The sequence below is a fragment of the Salmo trutta genome, chromosome 40 (assembly GCF_901001165.1).
Source record: "Salmo trutta chromosome 40, fSalTru1.1, whole genome shotgun sequence".
Classification (NCBI taxonomy): Eukaryota; Metazoa; Chordata; class Actinopteri; order Salmoniformes; family Salmonidae; genus Salmo; species Salmo trutta.
In genome coordinates this window covers 3400090-3420360 of record NC_042996.1, presented here as the reverse complement: position 1 = coordinate 3420360, position 20271 = coordinate 3400090, and the positions used below count along the sequence as shown (strand labels likewise).

Genomic DNA, 20271 nt, shown 5'->3' with positions numbered 1-20271 from the left:
AATGTGGCTTGTTGACCTTATCATTGAAAATGTGACTATTATGCCTAATTGGTAAGGCGAATTAGGAATGTAGCCTACAATTAATTTCTAGGCTATAATGTGGTTTGGCTATAATAAATACCATTATTTTAGAGAATGTCTTACTGAAAAGGCTTTTCTAGTTATAAATGTTGTTGCATAGGCATTCGTAAATATCAGAACACCAACGGAAAGCCAATATCTTGATTAGCTGTTAGAAACTTAAAAAAATAATCAACGACAAAATAAGATAATCCCTTGACACAGAGCAAGTGTGTTAATTATATTTAATTTCCCTAATCTCCATCTTCAAATGATGCTCTGATTAGATATTTAAATCCGATGATCATTTCACCCCCAGTATTGTATTCATGTGTATTCCCTTTGGCATAGCCAAATCCCTTTCACGCTGGAATGAATGCATTACATAAACATAGAAAATACATTCGCTGGCTGCGGGCTTCAGCATATGCCTCTCATTCATCATGTGAGCTGCGCTTCTGTGATTGCTGGCAGTGAAATTTTACAATTAGCCCAATCACAGCCCTCGATCCGAGATGTCACTGTGGGCGAGTCAGAAGGCTTGGTAAAACAAGACAGTCGCTCCTTGCGCCCCGGCATAGCGCCATACACTCAAATCCCTGCCCAGTTACTCAGTTGTCAGCTGCGAACCTGCAAACTCGAAAAGCACCCTCTCTCTTATCCCCTCTCGTCGCAGCATCACACAACGCCTTTCAGATGGGAGCATCGCATTGATCTACAGCGCGACGCAGCCTCTTGCGGAATCCTACAGTGCAGCGATTTTCAAGGCATCCGCGTTTGGGATGGGAGGTGTTGTGATCCCGCCGGGTCTGAGTCCACTCGGAGCGGCATAGTGGCTGCAGAGGGACTCGCTGATCAGAAGGGTTATTGGGATCCTGCTGCTATTTCCCTTCGCGCTGGATTCTCATGCTTTTGACTAACACGTCGCTGCCGAGGATTTAGAACGGACCAATTCATAAAGAAGCATCACAGCCCTGTGGATTAGGACACCAAAAGGTCTTTCTTTTTACGCATCTCGTTGTAATTTGGAAGTAAAGGAGTTGGGATTCATCGGAACGTGCCTGTTACCGCAGTGTCAATGCGACTGCGGCTGTGAACTGATATCCGCAGCGATTACAGGTAAGGACGGGCTTGTCACAGGGTGGTCATTTAACGGGACTATTATTTTAGGTCTTTATCGTTTTCTTTTTTGAAGAATTGGGGCGCGGATGCCTCTGCACCAGGTAAAGGCGTGTATACCTGTTCTCTGCCGTATAGCCATGCCGCGCGGAGAACACTGCACCATCCTTCTCTTGCGGGTTTGGGATTTCAGTTTTAAAAAATGACCTCTTACAATTTTCCCACCATCGTCACTCTGATATAGAATAAGATTGCATCATTTATTGTTGATGCTATTCTATGTGCAGTTGTGGTGCATTTTTCTGCCGTTTAACGCTTTAGAGCATGTGTACTGCTTCATTCATTTTCAGCATTTACTTGCCCAAATGCGTCCTCGCGTCTGGCCGCGCTGAACTCTATAGGTAAAGTGATATTGACCAAGTGATATTAGGGAATGTAGCCTATGGGGTGGCAGAATTTCGCAGTGTGTCAAGAGACATTTGTCCACCTTCGTACAACAGTCGGCTCTGCAGTATGCTATGTGACATCCTATTGCACACCACGAAGTGGATATTTTCCCACCACTCTCTCGTCTCGTTGATATAGCCTAGCGCAATGACATCCAATAATTCACATCCCACTGTGTAGGACTAGATGTTTCATATGATACCTCTCAGAGAGTCACAGCGTAGCTTGTGCACGGTGTCTCTGTTTTCATGCGTGCTGTAACTCGTGGAAAGCGCACGTTGCATTATGAAACATTTATTGTAACCTCAAACGGCACATCTCCCGTCTCCGTAGCTGGAAAGCGTCGCCGATGATAAGTTGCGGGCTGCATTGCTGTGCGTCGCACGTCTCCACTCAAGTGCCCTAGGTCTAGGAACATGACCGATATGGTTTTGGGCTTGGGAAGGGAGATCCGTAGCTTGTCTGCTTTTCCCATTCACTCTTTGATTTTCCAGTATATAGTAAAAATACAAATAAAATACCTAACTTTTATATATATATATATATATATAGAGAGAGAGAGAGAGAGACGGTAGGCTATTATAGAGTATTTAAAATCACTATAAATGTCCATGTGCAGCCTTAAACGATATAGGCTATTACATAAACGCTATTAGGGCACGCCTGTGTCCGTGAGCACGGATAGTGAGCAACGGTAGCGTTAAGTCAAAAAGTCATTTAACCTCACTGTTACATTGTCATGACAACGTCTTTGATCCAATCCTCTTCTTCACAGAACAACATGCCACACAACTGGAATACATGTATAGCAATTCATTACTGTAGGCTATATCAATTGTTCAAGGACATAATACATTTGTTATACATATAGAATATCTTAAATATTTAGCTCCAAACGCTGGGCTGCATGAGGGTAACGCTGTATAATCTGTGTAAAAAAATCAGGCTAAAATGCTGTAACCCTTATGGCTCATATAGAGCTTGTGCCAGTAGGCTTTATAGTCAGTAGTGGGAGAGGTGATCCTGCGTTCAGTAGGCTTTATAGTCAGTAGTGGGAGAGGTGATCCTGCGTTCAGTAGGCTTTATAGTCAGTAGTGGGAGAGGTGATCCTGTGTTCAGTAGGCTTTCTAGTCAGTAGTGGGAGAGGTGATCCTGCGTTCAGTAGGCTTTATAGTCAGTAGTGGGAGAGGTGATCCTGCGTTCAGTAGGCTTTATAGTCAGTAGTGGGAGAGGTGATCCTGCGTTCAGTAGGCTTTATAGTCAGTAGTGGGAGAGGTGATCCTGCGTTCAGTAGGCTTTATAGTCAGTAGTGGGAGAAGTGATCCTGCGTTCAGTAGGCTTTATAGTAAGTAGTGGGAGAGGTGATCCTGCGTTCAGTAGGCTTTATAGTCAGTAGTGGGAGAGGTGATCCTGCTTTCAGTAGGCTTTATAGTCAGTAGTGGGAGAAGTGATCCTGCGTTCAGTAGGCTTTATAGTCAGTAGTGGGAGAGGTGATCCCGCGTTCAGTAGGCTTTATAGTCAGTAGTGGGAGAGGTGATCCCGCGTTCAGTAGGCTTTATAGTCAGTAGTGGGAGAGGTGATCCCGCGTTCAGTAGGCTTTATAGTCAGTAGTGGGAGAGGTGATCCTGCGTTCAGTAGGCTTTATAGTCAGTAGTGGGAGAGGTGATCCCGCGTTCAGTAGGCTTTATAGTCAGTAGTGGGAGAGATGATCCTGCGTTCAGTAGGCTTTATAGTCAGTAGTGGGAGAGCTGATCCTGCGTTCAGTAGGCTTTATAGTCAGTAGTGGGAGAGGTGATCCTGCGTTCAGTAGGCTTTATAGTCAGTAGTGGGAGAGGTGATCCCGCGTTCAGTAGGCTTTATAGTCAGTAGTGGGAGAGGTGATCCCGCGTTCAGTAGACTTTATAGTCAGTAGTGGGAGAGGTGATCCCGCGTTCAGTAGGCTTTATAGTCAGTAGTGGGAGAGGTGATCCCGCGTTCAGTAGGCTTTATAGTCAGTAGTGGGAGAGGTGATCCTGCGTTCAGTAGGCTTTATAGTCAGTAGTGGGAGAGGTGATCCTGCGTTCAGTAGGCTTTATAGTCAGTAGTGGGAGAGGTGATCCTGCGTTCAGTAGGCTTTATAGTCAGTAGTGGGAGAGGTGATCCTGCGTTCAGTAGGCTTTATAGTCAGTAGTGGGAGAGGTGATCCTGCGTTCAGTAGGCTTTATAGTCAGTAGTGGGAGAGGTGATCCTGCGTTCAGTAGTCTTTATAGTCAGTAGTGGGAGAGGTGATCCTGCGTTCAGTAGGCTTTATAGTCAGTAGTGGGAGAGGTGATCCTGCGTTCAGTAGGCTTTATAGTCAGTAGTGGGAGAGGTGATCCTGCGTTCAGTAGGCTTTATAGTCAGTAGTGGGAGAGGTGATCCTGCGTTCAGTAGGCTTTATAGTCAGTAGTGGGAGAGGTGATCCCGCGTTCAGTAGGCTTTATAGTCAGTAGTGGGAGAGGTGATCCCGCGTTCAGTAGGCTTTATAGTCAGTAGTGGGAGAGGTGATCCTGCATTCAGTAGGCTTTATAGTCAGTAGTGGGAGAGGTGATCCCGCGTTCAGTAGGCTTTATAGTCAGTAGTGGGAGAGGTGATCCTGCGTTCAGTAGGCTTTATAGTCAGTAGTGGGAGAGGTGATCCTGCGTTCAGTAGGCTTTATAGTCAGTAGTGCGAGAGGTGATCCCGCGTTCAGTAGGCTTTATAGTCAGTAGTGGGAGAGGTGATCCCGCGTTCAGTAGGCTTTATAGTCAGTAGTGGGAGAGGTGATCCTGCGTTCAGTAGGCTTTATAGTCAGTAGTGGGAGAGGTGATCCTGTGTTCAGCAGCTCAGTAGTCTGGTGTTATGGGAGCACCAGCATCACAGAGAAGCTGAAAGCTTTCTTTATTAGTCTGTGTTTATAGACCAGTCTACACAGCAGCCAGACAGCCACTGGGACGTGCAATGTAGTAGGCTACCTGGAAGAGTGTCTATTTATTATCCAGTCACTGCCGCACCGCTATCCATTTAGACCTTAGAAAGCATAGCTCTCTCCTTCTGTATAGTGGGATGTAGGTCCTTGACTCATAGTGCAGCTTTACAGAAACTCTCTGTCTCAGTCTCTCTCTCTCAGTCTCTCTCTCAGTCTCTCTCTCTGTCTCTCTCTCTCAGTCTCTCTCTCTGTCTCTCTCTCTGTCTCTCTCTCTCAGTCTCTCTCTCTCAGTCTCTCTCTCAGTCTCTCTCTCAGTCTCTCTCTCTCAGTCTCTCTCTCAGTCTCTCTCTCAGTCTCTCTCTCAGTCTCTCTCTCAGTCTCTCTCTCTCTCTGTCTCTCTCTCTCTCAGTCTCTCAGTCTCTCAGTCTCTCAGTCTCTCAGTCTCTCTGTCTCTCTGTCTCTCTGTCTCTCTGTCTCTCTGTGTCTCTGTGTCTCTGTCTCTCTGTGTCTCTGTCTCTGTCTCTGTCTCTCTCTCTCTCTCTCTCATACACTATAGTATGTATACATTAGTACACTATAATATGTATACATTATTACACTATAATATGTATACATTATTACACTATAGCTTATAAAACTATAGTCTACACACTATAGTATGTATACATTACTACACTACAGTCTATATACTATAGTATGTAAACATTATTACACTATAGTCTACACACTATAATATGTCAACATTGTTACACACAGTATGTATACATTAGTACACTTATCTACACACTATATTATGTATACATTATTACACTATAGCCTATACACTATAGTATGTATACATTATTACACTTATAGTCTATACACTATAGTATGTATACATTATTACACTATAGTCTATACACTATAGTATGTATACATTATTACATTATAGTCTATACACTATAGTATGTATACATTATTACACTATAGTCTATACACTATAGTATGTATACATTATTACACTATAGTCTACATACATTATATGTATACATTATCCATCCATTGACTTTAGCCTATATGTTCCCTTTACATCCCTCTGAAATAGTATAAGGATTGGATCTGTATTTCGGGGCTGTATTAGTGAATAGTGTGAGGCTCCATCCAATGGATGATCATGCTGGGAGGGAGCTCTTCACAGAGCAGGGCCAGGGAGACTGAGAACTGCAGTAAGGGGTCAGAGCAGGGCCAGGGAGACTGAGAACTGCAGTAAGGGGTCAGAGCAGGGCCAGGGAGACTGAAGGCTGCAGTAAGGGGTCAGAGCAGGGCCAGGGAGACTGAGAACTGCAGTAAGTGGTCAGAACAGGGCCAGGGAGACTGAGAACTGCAGTAAGGGGTCAGAACAGGGCCAGGGAGACTGAGAACTGCAGTAAGGGGTCAGAACAGGGCCAGGGAGACTGAGAGCTGCAGTGAGGGGTCAGAGCAGGGCCAGGGAGACTGAGAGCTGCAGTGAGGGGTCAGAACAGGACCAGGGGGACTGAGAACTGCAGAAAGGGGTCAGAACAGGGCCAGGGAGACTGAGAGCTGCAGTGAGGGGTCAGAACAGGACCAGGGGGACTGAAGGCTACGGTAAGAGGTCAGAGCAGGGCCAGGGAGACTGAAGGCTGCAGTAAGAGGTCAGAACAGGGCCAGGGAGACTGAAGAGCTGCAGTAAGTAGTCAGAACGGGGCCAGGGAGACTGAGAGCTGCAGTGAGGGGTCAGAACAGGGCCAGGGAGACTGAAGGCTACAGTAAGGGGTCAGAGCAGGGCTAGGGAGACTGAAGGCTGCAGTAAGAGGTCAGAGCAGGGCCAGGGAGACTGAAGGCTGCAGTAAGAGGTCAGAACAGGGCCAGGGAGGCTGAAGGCTACAGTGAGGGGTCAGAACAGGACCAGGGAGACTGAAGGCTACAGTGAGGGGTCAGAACAGGGTCAGGGAGACTGAAGGCTGCAGTAAGGGGTCAGAACAGGGCCAGGGAGACTGAAGGCTGCAGTAAGGGGTCAGAATAGGTCTAGGGATACTGAGAGCAGTAGTACGGGGTCAGAGCAGGGCCAGGGAGACTGAGAGCTGCAGTGAGGGGTCAGAGCAGGGCCAGGGAGACTGAAGGCTGCAGTAAGGGGTCAGAACAGGGCCAGGGAGACTGAGCGCTGCAGTGAGGGGTCAGAGCAGGGCCAGGGAGACTGAGAGCTGCAGTGAGAGGTCAGAACAGGACCAGGGAGACTGAAGGCTACAGTAAGTGGTCAGAACAGGGCCAGGGAGACTGAAGGCTGCAGTAAGGTGTCAGAACAGGTCTAGGGATACTGAGAGCAGTAGTACGGGGTCAGAGCAGGGCCAGGGAGACTGAGAGCTGCAGTGAGGGGTCAGAGCAGGGCCAGGGAGACTGAAGGCTGCAGTAAGGGGTCAGAACAGGGCCAGGGAGACTGAGCGCTGCAGTGAGGGGTCAGAGCAGGGCCAGGGAGACTGAGAGCTGCAGTGAGAGGTCAGAACAGGACCAGGGAGACTGAAGGCTACAGTAAGGTGTCAGAACAGGTCTAGGGATACTGAGAGCAGTAGTACGGGGTCAGAGCAGGGCCAGGGAGACTGAAGGCTGCAGTGAGGGGTCAGAGCAGGGCCAGGGAGACTGAAGGCTGCAGTAAGGGGTCAGAACAGGGCCAGGGAGATTGAAGGCTACAATAAGGGGTCAGAACAGGGCCAGGGAGACTGAAGGCTACAATAAGGGGTCAGAACAGGGCCAGGGAGACTGAAGGCTGCAGTAAGGGGTCTGAGCAGGGCCAGGGAGACTGAAGGCTGCAGTAAGGGGTCAGAACAGGGCCAGGGAGACTGAAGGCTGCAGTGAGGGGTCAGAGCAGGGCCAGGGAGACTGAAGGCTACAATAAGGGGTCAGAACAGGGCCAGGGAGACTGAAGGCTGCAGTAAGGGGTCAGAGCAGGGCCAGGGAGACTGAAGGCTGCAGTAAGGGGTCAGAGCAGGGCCAGGGAGACTGAAGGCTGCAGTAAGGGGTCAGAACAGGGCCAGGGAGACTGAGCGCTGCAGTGAGGGGTCAGAGCAGGGCCAGGGAGACTGAGAGCGCAGTGAGAGGTCAGAACAGTACCAGGGAGACTGAAGGCTACAGTAAGGGGTCAGAGCAGGGCCAGGGAGACTGAAGGCTACAATAAGGGGTCAGAACAGGGCCAGGGAGACTGAAGGCTGCAGTAAGGGGTCAGAGCAGGGCCAGGGAGACTGAAGGCTACAATAAAGGGCCAGAACAGGGCCAGGGAGACTGAAGGCTGCAGTAAGGGGTCAGAGCAGGGCCAGGGAGACTGGAGGCTGCAGTAAGGGGTCAGAGCAGGGCCAGGGAGACTGGAGGCTGCAGTAAGGGGTCAGAGCAGGGCCAGGGAGACTGAAGGCTGCAGTAAGGGGTCAGAACAGGGCCAGGGAGACTGAGAGCTGCAGTGAGGGGTCAGAGCAGGGCCAGGGGACTGAGAGCTGCAGTGAGGGGTCAGAGCAGGGCCAGGGGACTGAGAGCTGCAGTGAGGGGTCTGCTCTATCCCATTGACTATTGCCTTCATGAATGACGATGAATAAATGTGTTGGTGTGCAGTGCTATGTACAATGTGTTTTGAAGCAGTACCTGAATAGACTAGCACACTTCTGATACATACTGAATTAAGGTAAGTGTAGTCAGTTGCAGCTTTTAATGATCATTATTAGGATCCCCATTAGCCCACGCCAAAGGCCACAGCTAGTCTTACTGGGGTCTGATACACAGTGGTGGAAAAAGTACTCCATTTTCATACTTGAGTAAAAGTAAAGATACCGTAATAGAAAATGACTCAAGTTAAAGTAAAAGTCACCCAGTAAAATACTACTTGAGTAAAAGTATAAAAGTATTTGGTTTTACACATACTTCAGTATCAACAGTAAATGTAGTTGCTAAAATATACTTAAGTATCAAAAGTAAAAGTAATAGTATGAAGAATAAAAAATTCCTTATAAAACCAGACGACACATTTAATTTTTTTTTTTTAACTGATAGCCAGGGGCATGCTCCAACACTAAGACATAATTTACAAATAAAACATGTGTTTAGTGAGTCCTCCAGATCAGAGGCAGTTGGGATGACCAGGGATGTTCTTTGTTTAGTGAGTCCTCCAGATCAGAGGCAATAGGGATGACCAGGGATGTTCTCTGTTTAGTGAGTCCTCCAGATCAGAGGCAGTAGGGATGACCAGGGATGTTCTCTGTTTAGTGAGTCCTCCAGATCAGAGGCAATAGGGATGACCAGTGATGTTCTCTGTTTAGTGAGTCCTCCAGATCAGAGGGAATAGGGATGACCAGGGATGTTCTCTGTTTAGTGAGTCCTCCAGATCAGAGGCAATAGGGATGACCAGGGATGTTCTCTGTTTAGTGAGTCCTCCAGATCAGAGGCAATAGGGATGACCAGGGATGTTCTCTGTTTAGTGAGTCCTCCAGATCAGGGCAGTAGGGATGACCATGGATGTTCTCTGTTTAGTGAGTCCTCCAGATCAGGGCAGTAGGGATGACCATGGATGTTCTCTGTTTAGTGAGTCCTCCAGATCAGAGGCAATAGGGATGACCAGGGATGTTCTCTGTTTAGTGAGTCCACCAGATCAGGGCAGTAGGGATGACCAGGGATGTTCTCTGTTTAGTGAGTCCTCCAGATCAGAGGCAGTAGGGATGACCAGGGATGTTCTCTGTTTAGTGAGTCCACCAGATCAGGGCAGTAGGGATGACCAGGGATGTTCTCTGTTTAGTGAGTCCTCCAGATCAGGGCAGTAGGGATGCCCAGGGATGTTCTCTGTTTAGTGGGTCCTCCAGATCAGAGGCAGTAGGGATGACCAGGGATGTTCTCTGTTTAGTGAGTCCTCCAGATCAGAGGCAATAGGGATGACCAGGGATGTTCTCTGTTTAGTGAGTCCTCCAGATCAGGGCAGTAGGGATGACCAGGGATGTTCTCTGTTTAGTGAGTCCTCCAGATCAGAGGCAATAGGGATGACCAGGGATGTTCTCTGTTTAGTGAGTCCACCAGATCAGAGGCAGTAGGGATGACCAGGGATGTTCTCTATTTAGTGAGTCTGCCAGATCAGAGGCAGTAGGGATGACCAGGGATGTTCTCTGTTTAGTGAAGTGAGTCCACCAGATCAGAGGCAGTAGGGATGACCAGGGATGTTCTCTGTTTAGTGAGTCCACCAGATCAGAGGCAGTAGGGATGACCAGGGATGTTCTCTGTTTAGTGAGTCCACCAGATCAGAGGCAGTAGGGATGACCAGGGATGTTCTCTGTTTAGTGAAGTGAGTCCACCAGATCAGAGGCAGTAGGGATGACCAGGGATGTTCTCTGTTTAGTGAAGTGAGTCCACCAGATCAGAGGCAGTAGGGATGACCAGGGATGTTCTCTGTTTAGTGAGTCCACCAGATCAGAGGCAATAGGGATGACCAGGGATGTTCTCTGTTTAGTGAAGTGAGTCCACCAGATCAGAGGCAGTAGGGATGACCAGGGATGTTCTCTGTTTAGTGAGTCCACCAGATCAGAGCAGTAGGGATGACCAGGGATGTTCTCTGTTTAGTGAGTCCCCCAGATCAGAGGCAGTAGGGATGACCAGGGATGTTCTCTGTTTAGTGAGTCCCCCAGATCAGAGGCAATAGGGATGACCAGGGATGTTCTCTGTTTAGTGAGTCCCCCAGATCAGAGGCAATAGGGATGACCAGGGATGTTCTGTTGATAAGTGCGTGAATTGGACCATTTTCCTGTCCTGCTAAGCGCTCAAAATGTAACGAGTACCTTTGGGTGTCAGTGAAAATGTTTGGAGTAAAAACTACAATATTTTCTTCATGAATGTAGTGAAGTTAAAGTAAAAGTAGTCGAAAATATAAATAGTAAAATAAGGTACAGATACCCCAAAAACTACTTAAGTAGTACTTTAAAGTACTTTTACTGAAGTACTTTACACCACTGCCGATACATAATGAAAAATACATTACAAACAAAAATAGTTTACAATTTACGTACATTTAAGAACATTAGCATGTAGACATTACAGACTTACATGTATAAAAAATACAACTAAAGACACACAAATGTATTGTTGTTCTAGTTGTTGTTCATCTGTGGCTCAGCTCCACTATGTACCTTCGAGGGAATAAGTGGTTGCCTTTGTGTCTGGCCATGGATGGCAGGGTAACTGGAACAGCTGGCAGAGGGTAGGTGGCTTCCTGCAGGCCGCTGAACCGCTGGACCAGTCTGGCCATGGATAGCAGGGTAACTGGAACAGCTGGCAGAGGGTAGGTGGCTACCTGCAGGCCTCTGAACCGCTGGACCAGTCTGGCCATGGATAGCAGGGTAACTGGAACAGCTGGCAGAGGGTAGGTGGCTACCTGCAGGCCTCTGAACCGCTGGACCAGTCTGGCCATGGATAGCAGGGTAACTGGAGCACTAGCTGCAGGTTAGGAGGAGTGTGTGTGTGTGTGTGTGTGTATTCCATCCTGTGTGTGTGTGTGTGTGCTATCCCAGCACGTCTGTAAGCATTTCACCTGTTGTGTTCGGCGCATGTGACAAATACAATTTGATTTGATCTCACCTCATTCCTCCCATCACAGTGGGCACCCCATCTCAATGGGAAACATTTAGTTCCCTGCACACTTTGATACTCTGTCATCTGGTGCCTTCCAGTTCAGCTAGCAGCCTTGATTCTACTGGCACTGTCCATCAGCACCCGCCTATAGGAATTTAACGACAGCGTTTATCGGCCTGTAAGCACTTAATGTTGACATACTAGCCTCTGTTTGTTGGCTGCTGTTGTGGCTGGAATTTGGACCTGGAGATCATGGCCTTGTCAATATTGTGACACCCCTGAACTGATATACTCCCTCTAGTACAGCCTTGATTTTTGAGATGAGGTGCTGTGTAGTTCAAATAAAAATGGATATTGAAATCATTTGAGACATGACCGAATCAGAGAAATATGAATGAAATCTCCACAATGACATGAATGTTGCTCAGTGGCCCAAGCAGGAAGTTTGGACACACACACACGCATAATTCGGCATGATAGTGTGTGTGTGTGTCCAAACTTCCACTCGTGAGCCGCTTGCCGGTATGAATGCTCACTAACAGAGCCTCCGCGGTGCCTGGCTGAATGATGGGTCTGTGGAGTTCATCTGAATGGAAGACTCTGTTTGCTGTGTCTGTGTCTCTGTGTGTGTCTGTGTCTCTGTGTGTGTGTGTGTGTGTGTGTGTGTGTGTGTGTGTGTGTGTGTGTGTCTGTGTGTCTGTGTGTCTGTGTGTCTGTGTGTCTGTCTGTCTGTCTGTCTGTCTGTCTGTCTGTCTGTCTGTCTGTCTGTCTGTCGAAGTACCACCCCAAATGGGCTGAGAGAAAGCTGCCAGACACAGGCTATTGGACAATAGACCCCCCCCCCCCCGCCCCCTAACAACCTGACGCGTTGAGACGGCCAATAGGATTTCCTTTCTGCATCACCAGCTGTTACCAGTAGAACTTTCTGTCCCTCATATCTTAGACCAGACCGTTATGGAACTGACTGCTTTGATGGTGCTATGAGTCTTGATGTTTTACACTGTTTATTGAATGTATACTGTATATCAACATACTAGTTTAGGTTGTTTAGATGACGTCTTGTCTGAGAGATCGGTTTCAGGGTCATGGGGCCAGAATAGGGAGTTTGAAACTAATGAACCCTTCGTATGTACTATAGAAAAGTATGCATTGATGCAGGGAAGAGTGCTGACACCAGGGACTCTTCACCTTCACTAAGAAACCATGGACGTTAGCAGCAGTCAATACTGTGGGGAGAAATCAATATTGGTCATTGCGTTGCACTTAATGAGAATTGTTGTTCCTCTCTCGCTCTCTCTCTAACCAGTGGGACTCACAAGTGTTCTGTATGTGAAATAAATGTGTCTGGAAAGGCCCATGGATTTCCATATCAGTGTAGTCTGTATGAGGACTTAATAGTGTTGTGTTTCTGAGACATTCATGGGTCAATGTGTGACATAATGAGGTGTTGTTCTCTGTTCATATGAGGCCTGGCTGACTTAGTCTAAAGAAACCGTTTTCAGATGATGCTATATTAGTCTGCACCACGCAGAGCATGAAATGAAAGCAATACATTCGTTTTGTTTTAGATGCGTGAAATCATGAGACAATTGCAGACAGCCAAAATGCGCTTTTCGCTCCCATTTTCTGTCGCTGCTGTTTGAAGTCCACAAGAGGATTAGGCCTAATTCTGTGTTTATCAGCCTGACGAGAGCAATCACGCACGGACACACACACACACACACACACATACACACACACACACACACACACACACACACACACACACACACACACACACACACACACACACACACACACACACACTTACACACACACACACACACCATTAGATACCAATCTACAACACATCGAGGGTATCATATCAAGCCTAACCTCAAAGCTCTCGATCTATACAATAAAAACTCCCCTCTGAACTTCCATTGGAATCAGCCACGCTGCCATAGCCAATTTAATCCTCAATACTAACTCCCTTTTCAAGCCCCACATCAAGCAGAGCCTCTAAAACACATAACCTTCTGCAATTTTCTCATCATTTCATGCATTCACCTAAAGGGGCTCTCCTTCCGTCTCCTCAGAAGAGCTGAAGACAGTAAAACACACTCCTTCAACCCCACTACCCCTAGGGCCACGGCAGACGAGTAGTAGGAGAAAATACATCTATAGAGAGAGAGAGAAAGAGTGTGGAGATAGGAAAGAAAGAGAGAGAGAGTGTGGAGATAGGAAAGAAAGAGAGAGAGAGAGTGTGGAGATAGGAAAGAAAGAGAGAGAGAGTGTGTGGAGATAGGAAAGAAAGAGAGAGAGAGAGTGGAGATAGGAAAGAAAGAAAGAGAGAGAGTGTGTGGAGATAGGAAAGAAAGAGAGAGAGAGTGTGGAGATAGGAAAGAAAGAGAGAGAGAGAGTGTGTGGAGATAGGAAAGAAAGAGAGAGAGAGAGTGGAGATAGGAAAGAAAGAGAGAGAGAGTGGAGATAGGAAAGAAAGAGAGAGAGAGAGTGTGGAGATAGGAAAGAAAGAGAGAGAGAGTGGAGATAGGAAAGAAAGAGAGAGAGAGTGTGTGGAGATAGGAAAGAAAGAGAGAGAGAGAGTGTGGACATAGGAAAGAAAGAGAGAGAGAGTGGAGATAGGAAAGAAAGAGAGAGAGAGAGTGTGGAGATAGGAAAGAAAGAGAGAGAGAGAGTGTGGACATAGGAAAGAAAGAGAGAGAGAGTGTGTGGAGATAGGAAAGAAAGAGAGAGAGAGAGTGTGGACATAGGAAAGAAAGAGAGAGAGAGTGGAGATAGGAAAGAAAGAGAGAGAGAGAGTGTGGAGATAGGAAAGAAAGAGAGAGAGAGAGTGTGGACATAGGAAAGAAAGAGAGAGAGAGTGGAGATAGGAAAGAAAGAGAGAGAGAGAGAGTGTGGAGATAGGAAAGAAAGAGAGAGAGAGAGAGAGAGAGAGTGAGTGAGAGGGAGAAAGGGTAATGATGCCATCTTTCACAGGCCCTCATCCCACCTCCCTCCTGTCTGTTGAGAGTTGCCGGGAGTGTCAGCAGGGTATCTGTATGCAGTGTTACCGCGGTAATTCAGACACACCATGAGCAGAGCTGCAACAGAACGGGGTGCGACTTAACACCCCCCCAGGAGGCCCTATACTGTTTGGGCAACATATGTTCTAGCAGTGGGATTGATGTTCCTGTTACAGCTAGACCTACTGTAGATGGTTACGTTCCTGTTACAGCTAGACTTACTGTAGATGGTTATGTTCCTGTTACAGCTAGACTTACTGTAGATGGTTACGTTCCTGTTACAGCTAGACTTACTGTAGATGGTTATGTTCCTGTTACAGCTAGACTTACTGTAGATTGTTACGTTCCTGTTACAGCTAGACTTACTGTAGATGGTTATTTTCCTGTTACAGCTAGACTTACTGTAGATGGTTATTTTCCTGTTACAGCTAGACTTACTGTAGATGGTTATGTTCCTGTTACAGCTAGACTTACTGTAGATGGTTATGTTCCTGTTACAGCTAGACTTACTGTAGATGGTTACGTTCCTGTTACAGCTAGACTTACTGTAGATGGTTACGTTCCTGTTACAGCTAGACTTACTGTAGATGGTTATGTTCCTGTTACAGCTAGACTTACTGTAGATGGTTATGTTCCTGTTACAGCTAGACTTACTGTAGATGGTTATGTTCCTGTTACAGTTAGACTTACTGTAGATGGTTATGTTCCTGTTACAGCTAGACTTACTGTAGATTGTTACGTTCCTGTTACAGCTAGACTTACTGTAGATGGTTATGTTCCTCTTACAGCTAGCCTTACTGTAGATGGTTACGCTCCTGTTACAGCTAGACTTACTGTAGATGGTTATGTTCCTGTTACAGCTAGACTTACTGTAGATGGTTATGTTCCTGTTACAGCTAGACTTACTGTAGATGGTTACGTTCTTGTTACAGCTAGACTTACTGTAGATGGTTATGTTCCTGTTACAGCTAGACTTACTGTAGATGGTTATGTTCCTGTTACAGCTAGCCTTACTGTAGATGGTTACGTTCCTGTTACAGCTAGACTTACTGTAGATGGTTACGTTCCTGTTACAGCTAGACTTACTGTAGATGGTTATGTTCCTGTTACAGCTAGACTTACTGTAGATGGTTATGTTCCTGTTACAGCTAGACTTACTGTAGATGGTTATGTTCCTGTTACAGCTAGACTTACTGTAGATGGTTACGTTCCTGTTACAGCTAGACTTACTGTAGATGGTTATGTTCCTGTTACAGCTAGACTTACTGTAGATGGTTACGTTCTTGTTACAGCTAGACTTACTGTAGATGGTTATGTTCATGTTACAGCTAGCCTTACTGTAAATGGTTACGTTCCTGTTACAGTTAGACTTACTGTAGATGGTTATGTTCCTGTTACAGCTAGCCTTACTGTAGATGGTTACGTTCCTGTTACAGCTAGACTTACTGTAGATGGTTATGTTCCTGTTACAGCTAGACTTACTGTAGATGGTTATGTTCCTGTTACAGCTAGACTTACTGTAGACGGTTATGTTCCTGTTACAGTTAGACTTACTGTAGATGGTTATGTTCCTGTTACAGCTAGACTTATTGTAGATGGTTATGTTCCTGTTACAGCTAGACTTACTGGTTATCTCTTCTCTGTGGTTCTTCTTCACTCTCCTGCCTGGCATTCTTGGTCAGAGTTCAGTTTTTTGTCAACTAGTCTTGTTGTTGTTGGGATTTATTGCTGGTTTGAAGGTAGGTTATAGTGCAGCTGTGCCCATGGTGAATATCCTTTGATGAGGGATTAGAGACTAGGCACATACGACTAGGAGCAGCAGGTTTTCCTGGTCAGGTCTCACGGTTAAGAAACCACAGTAGACTGGAACCACACTAGAGGCTGAAACCACAGTAGAGGCTGAAACCACACTAGAGGATGAAACCACACTAGAAGCTGAAACCACACTAGAGGCTGAAACCACAGTAGAGGCTGAAACCACAGTAGAGGCTGAAACCACAGTAGAGGCTGAAACCACAGTAGAGGCTGAAACCACAGTAGAGACTGAAACCACACTAGAGGCTGAAACCACACTAGAAGCTGAAACCACACTAGAGGCTGAAACCACACTAGAGCCTGAAACCACAGTAGAGGCTGAAACCACAGTAGAGGCTGAAACCACAGTAGAGGCTGAAACCACACTAGAGGCTGAAACCACACTAGAGCCTGAAAGCACACTAGAGGCTGAAACCACACTAGAGGCTGAAAAACCACAGTAGAGGCTGAAAACCACAGTAGAGCATGAAACCACACTAGAGGCTGAAACCACAGTAGAGGCTGAAACCACACTAGAGGCTGGAACCACACTAGAGGCTGAAACCATACTAGAGGCTGAAACCACACTAGGCTCAGTAGAAGTTCAATAGAACCAGCGTTCTCTCCAGCTTCTCATTAATCCACATTGTTTCATTATTCCGCCCTATTGAATTAGTTGCCTTTGTAATTACTATTCACCAGGAAGAGGTGATATCCCACTGGGTACAGACGTCAGTTCAACGTCTATTCCACGTTCTACGTAATTTCATTAAAACGACTTGGAAACAATGTTGATTCAACCAGTTTGTGCCCAGTGGGATGATGATGGGATAACGTGGATTGGAGTGCTGTCTGTCTGTCTGTCTGTCTGTCTGTCTGTCTGTCTGTCTGTCTGTCTGTCTGTCTGTCTGTCTGTCTGTCTGTCTGTCTGTCTGTCTGTCTGTCTCTGTCTGTCTGTCTCTCTCTGTCTCTCACTGTCTCTCTCTCTCTCTGTGTCTCTCTGTGTCTCTCTGATACCTTGGGAAAGTTGATGAATCACAGAAAGCTTTGTGTATTCTGTAAGGAAATGAAAGAGGAGTTCTAGATATTGACGTACTTCTGTACAGACGTTTTTCTGCCTTCCTAAATGGGTTTCAATACACAGTGAATTCTAGCCACATATCTCCATGCATTCATTTTACCGCAAGCTGTGGTGTAGGCTATTAGATGTCTTAGCCATAGAACTCCCCAACCCCACAGCCACCCACACAGCTAAGTGCGTTCCCATGGCAACATGACCGTTCCCCCTCCTCAGCGTAGTTCCCAGTCACCTGCAGAAACATGCTAGGGGGTGCCAACGAGCCCACATGATGTGACATTGAGATAGGCGTTGACGTCCGGTGTTTGAGTGACTGGGATAGAAAGGCTTGACTCTGTACCAGCACCTTGTGTGTTTTAAGGTAACTTTGTGTGTTTTATGGTAACTTTGTGTGTTTTAAGATAACTTTGTGTGTTTTAAGGTAACTTTGTGTGTTTTAAGGTAACTTTGTGTGTTTTAAGGTAACTTTGTGTGTTTTAAGATAACTTTGTGTGTTTTAAGATAACTTTGTGTGTTTTAAGGTAACTTTGTGTGTTTTAAGGTAACTTTGTGCATAGGAAGGCTGTAATGTGCCAAGTAGCTCTTGTAGACATGTTTGATGTCAGTGTCGCTATGCTCCAAATTGCCTGACAACTGACGGTATAGTAATTCAATGAAATGAATGGTCTCTGCACTATGTCCATGTCAGTGGAGGCTGCTGAGGGGAGGACGGCTCATAATAATGACTGGAACAGAGTAAATGGAAATGCATCAAACACATGGAAACCATTCTGCTCAAGCCATTACCACAAGCCCGTCCTCCCCAATTAAGGTGCCACCAGCCTCCTGTGGTGTGTGTGATACCATGACACATGTAGGGGAGTGTAAAATCAACTGTCAAGTTGCTTTTCACATTTAATGTATTCAATTTCAGAACATGGGAGAATCACTATGAAACTATAAGGTATATTTGTGTTGGTAGACCACCTAACAATGATAGTCTTCCTACTGCCTAATCCTACTGACCTGTACTGTAACACAACTGTCCTCAAATTCCCTCCTGAGCCTGGGAATCAGAGTTTTCCTCCAGGCAGTCTACCTCAACTAGAACCCTCAACAAGCTTGGCCAGGTTTAAGGTTAGCCTGTTGTAGTACAGCTGCAAGCGCTGTATTTCCCCACTATCAGAGCCGGGGTAAAGGACATCATCCTCTCAGTACAGGGATGGGATGGGGAAGCACTAAGCGTTGTGTTGTGTTCCGAGGCTTATTTCTCCTCCTCCCCCGTTCTGCACTGTCATCGCGATTCTCCTGGAAAGCAGTGATTGGACTATCCCAGACCTTCTACCTTCTACCGTATACCATCCAACCCACTGCCAGATAGCTGCAGGGTGAGTGGTGTGTGTGTGTGTGGTGTATGTGAATGTTTGTGTGTCTCTCTATCTCTCTCTCTCTCTGGGAAAAGCAATGCGATCAGGTAAAGCAGGCAGAAAATCTAAGTAACACAGCCAAACTGGAGAGCGGAAGCAGGGAGGAGACGGGGGGAGATTACTGGTGCATCCCAGGCTTCCCCCCTACCACTGGGGCCTGTGGAGTGGTAGCAAAACTGTCTTCTATGTTTAAGCCACAGGCTCTGATGAGAGAGGGAGAGGAGAGGATGAAGAGTGATCAGTAAGCATAACGGACGACATTCAGGTTAACCCAATAAGGGTTATAAACACAGACGATTAACAGTGGCAGCATTAACTCTTTGTGTGTGTGATACTGTTTGTGTGTGTGATACTGTTTGTGTGTGTGATACTGTTTGTGTGTGTGATATTGTGTGTGTGATACTGTGTGTGTGTGATACTGTGTGTGTGTGATACTGTGTGTGTGTGATACTGTGTGTGTGTGATATTGTGTGTGTGATATTGTGTGTGTGTGATATTGTGTGTGTGTGTGTGTGTGTGTGTGTGTGAAAGTGTGTGAAAGTGTGTGAAAGTGTGTGTGTGATAATGTGTGTGTGTGAAAGTGTGTGTGTGATACTGTGTGTGTGATACTGTGTGTCTGTGATACTGTGTTTGTGTGATACTGTGTGTGATACTGTGTGTGTGTGATATTGTGTGTGTGATATTGTGTGTTTGATACTGTGTGTGTGATATTGTGTGTTTGATACTGTGTGTGTGATACTGTGTGTGTGTGAAAGTGTGTGTGTGATACTGTGTGTGTGTGATATTGTGTGTTTGATATTGTGTGTGTGATATTGTGTGTGTGTGTGTGTCTGTGTGATACTGTGTGTGTCTGTGTGATACTGTGTGTGTCTGTGTGATACTGTGTGTGTCTGTGTGATACTGTGTGTGTCTGTGTGATACTGTGTGTGTGTGTGTGTGTGTGTGATACTGTGTGTGTGATACTGTGTGTGTGTGATACTGTGTGTGTGTGATATTGTGTGTGTGATATTGTGTGTGTGTGTGTGTGTGTGTGTGTGTGTGTGTGTGATACTGTGTGATACTGTGTGTGTGTGTGTGTGATACTGTGTGTGTGTGTGTGTGTGATACTGTGTGTGTGATACTGTGTGTGTGTGATATTGTGTGTGTGTGTGATACTGTGTGTGTGTGATACTGTGTGTGTGATACTGTGTGTGTGATACTGTGTGTGTGTGTGATACTGTGTGTGTGTGATACTGTGTGTGTGTGATACTGTGTGTGTGTGATACTGTGTGTGTGAGATACTGTGTGTGTGTGTGATACTGTGTGTGTGATACTGTGTGTGTGATACTGTGTGTGTGTGTGATATTGTGTGTGTGTGTGTGTGTGTGTGTGATATTGTGTGTGTGTGTGTGTGTGTGATATTGTGTGTGTGTGTGTGATACTTTGTGTGTGTGTGATACTGTGTGTATGTGATACTGTGTGTGTGATACTGTGTGTGTGTGTGATACTGTGTGTGTGTGTGTGATACTGTGTGTGTGTGATACTGTGTGTATGTGATACTGTGTGTGTGTGTGTGATACTGTGTGTGTGTGTGTGATACTGTGTGTGTGTGTGTGTGTGTGATACTGTGTGTTTGTGATACTGTGTGTTTGTGATACTGTGTGTTTGTGATACTGTGTGTTTGTGATACTGTGTGTGTGTGATACTGTGTGTGTGTGTGTGTGATACTGTGTGTGTGATATTGTGTGTGTGTGTGTGATACTGTGTGTTTGTGATACTGTGTGTGTGTGTGATACTGTGTGTTTAATACTGTGTGTGTGATACTGTGTGTGTGTGATACTGTGTGTGTGTGTGTGTGATACTGTGTGTGTG

General features: G+C 46.2%; 1 protein-coding gene across 3 annotated transcripts in view; it reads left to right on the top strand.

The window, feature by feature from the left end:
- The first annotated feature begins 473 nt into the window (after positions 1–473).
- plxna4 (plexin A4) overlaps positions 474–20271 on the top strand; it is a 496524-nt gene continuing 476726 nt past the window's right edge. For 2 of the 3 annotated variants that reach the window (XM_029741951.1, XM_029741949.1), the window contains exon 1: positions 474–1179. The gene's annotated coding sequence lies outside the window, so the exon portion shown is untranslated. Of the gene's footprint in view, positions 1180–17899; positions 18382–20271 lie in introns of those variants that run through there. The other variant, XM_029741950.1, reaches the window with a different exon arrangement.